This window comes from Cynoglossus semilaevis, chromosome W (genome assembly GCF_000523025.1).
Source record: "Cynoglossus semilaevis isolate Cse_v1.0 chromosome W, Cse_v1.0, whole genome shotgun sequence".
Taxonomy (NCBI): Eukaryota; Metazoa; Chordata; class Actinopteri; order Pleuronectiformes; family Cynoglossidae; genus Cynoglossus; species Cynoglossus semilaevis.
Window position 1 is genome coordinate 13,811,030 of NC_024327.1, and position 4,509 is coordinate 13,815,538.

At 39.3% G+C, this 4,509-nt stretch overlaps 1 pseudogene; it reads right to left on the minus strand.

Moving 5' to 3' along the window:
* Positions 1-4,168: 4,168 nt before the first annotated feature.
* LOC103397245 (uncharacterized) overlaps positions 4,169-4,509 on the minus strand; it is a 43,169-nt pseudogene continuing 42,828 nt past the window's right edge.

Here is a 4,509-nt window from a genome sequence, read left to right on the forward strand (position 1 = left end):
GATAGCTTGTGCTGACCTTGTACTTTATCACCTTCTCACACTTCATGTCCCACATGCAGTCTCAGTACTGCTGAATCAGAACCGTATTTGTTTTCTGTCACCTGCACGACATCTACACTGCATGACTACATTACTTTCACAGCCTCATTTGACTGTTATTAGATGTACAACTTTGAATCCTGCTACACTTTTGCCTACATCACAAGATGATGAACCACATAACTTTCTAGACTGTTCTTTGACTACTTATTCACCCAGACCAGACCTGTCAGATCAACCAGTTCCTGATTCACTTTGGTTGTTTACTGATGGTTCATCTGTGAAAGACACTTTTGGTGTCACCTGTACTACATATGCTGTGACAACTCTTACTTCAGTGTTGCTCTCAGACACACTTCCATCTTCTTATTCTGCTCAAGCAGCAGAACTAAAAGCTATGTACATGGCGTTCCACTATGCTTCCGGTTTTCCAGTCACAATTTACACTGATAGTAAATATGTTTTTAATGCTTGCCGCACACACACAGCTATGTGGCATCTTTGTGATTTCTCCACATCATCTGGCAGTCCAGTAAAGCATGCTCATCTTTTGAAAGACTTATGCCATGCTCTCTCTCTTCCTTCAGCTTTAGCTATTGTACATTGCCCGGCACACACCGTTAAAACTGATCTTGTGTCCCTGGGCAATGCCTTAGCAGACTGTACTGCTAGAGCTATAGCTACTGGACAGCATGTGACTGATGTGGCTCTTAATCTATTGTCGACACATCAGGTTGACAATAGTGTTCTTCTACAACATCAATCTCTTATGCAACCTACTACTGATATGACTAAATCTGAAAATGGTATTTTATTTCATACTCCATCAGGTAAACCGGTACTGCCACCGTCCCTCTATTCTTGGGCTGCACATGTGTCCCATGGGCAGTGCCATGTGACAACAACAGGGATGATTGGAGTAGTACAAGTTTTTTACTGTTCAAATTTTTCAAAAAGCTGCACAGAAGCATGTACAACAGTGCATAATCTGTTTAAAACATAATGCTCAAGGAGCTGTAAGAACAAGACAAGGCTAATTTCCGATGCCAAAGGAACCCTCTAAACATCTACACATGGACTATATTGAACTAAACCAATTACAAAATCATTATATAGATACATAGTCATTGTCTGTGCTTTCAGTAAATGCACTGAAATTCATCCAACTGCTAATGCCAATGCTGAGTTCACGTGCAAAACAGCAATATTTCTGAGATATGGATTCTCAGAAATCTACTCCGTCTACTCAGATAATGGGACACATTTTACAGCAGCATGTGTAATGTGGACTGTGTGGAATAAGAGGGACATCATGTTTCTTCACTTTTATCACATTCATTATTGTGTTTCCAATTATGTGGTGGGATTACCAAACAAGAATAGACAATAATAACATGAATGGAACTGCATCTTATTTTCAGAACAACTCATCTCATCTACTGAGATGGAGAGCTTTGCTGGACAATCACGACCATGAGGACAATCATTGGTTTCAAGTTGCTAATTTCACAGCAGCAGCACATAATTTAACTGATTGTTATGTTTGTTCTTTTGTTCGATAGCCCTTCACAACTGCAAAGGCAATAGTACTAAGCTGCGTGTATTTATGCCAGATTTGGCTACCTTGCGAATTTCTGAATATGCACAATGGCGTAAGCCTGCTACATATTCCAATAAAACAAACTACACTAATTTAGAAGGATTAGGTATTGCACGATGGCCGATAAAGGCTCCATTCTGTCTCAAAAGAAATTGTGGTTCAGTAGACGCTCCTTACTGTCGTGAACCACCCTGTAAGCCCAAGTTTCTAGGTATATCTCTATGTTCTGATGAACTACCAATATCAAGATATGGCACCAAAGAATGTTTTACACACTGGATGTTTAATGCCACCCACTGGAGGGACAACAACTGTTCAAAGACAGGTTTAGCCACTTTTAATTTTTCTGCAATAGGTGAACGATCTGGTGTACAAAAATAGATCTCTACACAACCTCTCCTCATGGCACTTCCAGGAAATTGGGGGTGGCCGCGTCCTTAAGAATATGTATGGCATTGTGGTTCTAAAACTTATCTCTGGTTACCAGAAGACTAGTGTGGTACATGCTATTTAGCTAGAATACTTCCAGCTTCTGTAGTTGTACCTAAGGTAAATTTAACTCAATCTGAATATTCTACCGGTATTCACCGTTACAAACGTAGCACTACAGAAACAAAGTCGCCTCCGCTTTTTAGTAATGTTAAAGGATTTTTTATGACTCTTTTTCCAATGTATGGTGTTGCATATCTAGGACATAGAATGAATGACGTTTTTTGGTCACTAGAGAATCTTACTGCTTCTGTGCTACATCTTGCTGAATTTGTTAAAGATGATCCTGAAAAGCGTGCTATGAAAACCATGATTATGCAAAATCGTATGGCATCAGACTTCCTTCTAGCAGAGAAGGGAGAGGTATGTGCCCTGGTTGGTGATTATTGTTGTACAATTATTCCTGATTCGACTGATAATATTACACAGATCATTGGTGAAGTGCAAGCTTTACAGGAACATCTCCAATCACAAAAAGATGATTTACATTGGACTTGGGACAAAAATCTGCTTTCCTGGCTCACTTCCAGTTCATGGTGTCATGAGTATTATTTTAAATTACTTATGCCTGTTTTGACTGTTTTGATCTTGCTCTGTTTGATTTAAACTCGTGTAATACCTTACATTAAGTCAATGATTGCTAAAATAGTATCTACTAGACTACTGTCTGTGCATGCCTTGTACCAACAAACTTCTCTCATTCCCACTGCCCCACAGATTGATGAGGACACCTCAACTGTGCTATAGTTCCGAAATGATGTCTGTGCAGAAAATCTAATTGAAGTTGTACATGACTGATAATGAGAAGTTGTTCTATTTCACAGTTTAAATTGATATGTAAAACAGCAGGGAATGTTAAGATATTGTAAATACATTTAATCAATCTTTACAATATATTCATTGTATTAAGTTTCCATATCAATTTATACTGTTTGTTTTTAAATGTTGTACTAAAAGGAGAAGTACTGAAAAAAGGTGTGCATGCTGATGGTTTATATAACAGGATGGTGTACGGTACGGATGGCACTGACTGTTATAATATTGTTGATAATCAACAGTGGTGATATTTTGCATATTGCCTCACTGACACTGTTTGCACATACTGTACAGGGCATGTTTCCCTGTGACGATGGAATGATATCACTACACAGTTTGAAATTGGATTTGGAAAAAATGAATAAACTAATGCTGTACTACTGTTAGAATAAACCTAACATATGTGACGACAAAGTAACAACACAAAAGACGTCTGGATCTTTTACTTGCAAGGGGAGAGTGCAGCTTGCTCTTCTGGCAGCTTCCTCATCAACTCCGAGTTTCTGCACCCTTCCTCTGCACTTTTATTTAGTTTACAAAAGTCTCAGATTACATAACATTTGATTTAGTGTGAGTATATGGAGTAAGAAGCTGGATGTGAAAGTGGGTGTGAATGGGGGTGTGACAAGGAAAAGATGGGAAGCAAGCTTCTTAAAGCGACAGTAACACATTGGAGTAAATATGGGAAGCAAGCAGTTTGTTAAAGCGACAGTACAGCATGAAGCAATGATAATAAATGCAATTCTTCCAACAACTACTGGACTATACTAACAGTTTATTTACACCTGAACCAGTGTAATGTTTTTTTGCGTTTTCAAATAAATTTAGGCTTTAGCTAGCAACTTGATTAAGCATTAGCTATATTTGCTCTATTTTGTTTTATTTTCAGTAAAATAATTTCTTAACTAAATTATAAATGTAATTTTACATATATAAACGGGTTGAACAGTACTGTTAGGCAACTGGACGTGAATTTTCTAAAAGAAGACATTTCACCTCTCATCCAAGAGGCTTCTTCAGTTCTAACTGGTGGTGGGGAGTACAGCAGATTTATACTCTAGGTGTGAAGGAATAAAGCTACTACAGCTCCACCCTACTGGGTGGGGCCTTGGGGTCGACTGTGAAATCTGACGGGTCGTTGTGGTCCCCATCAGAACGGTTTTGGTCACCTGCCTCTTTGTTGTGTGAAACTGAGGTGAAACTTTTGGATATTGTTCCTAAAAGTGCTTTGTAAGTGGGTGATAGGTTGTGTCTGAGTCCACCTCCTCTGTTGAGTGATGGTTTTTCCAGGTTGACAAAAATTGCCTCTTTTACCCCTCTCTCAAATCATCTGTCTTCCCTGGCCAAAATGTGCACATTGTTGTCCTCAAATGAGTGTGTTTTGTCCTTGAGGTGTATGTGAACAGCTGAGTCCTGACCTGAGGAGTTGGCCCTCCTGTGTTGGGCGATGCGCCTGTGTAGCGGTTGTTTAGTCTCCCCGATGTACAGGTTCGTACACTCCTCACTGCACTGAATGACATAAACCACATTGTCCAGCTTGTTTCTTGGAGTCTTGTCTTTGGGAT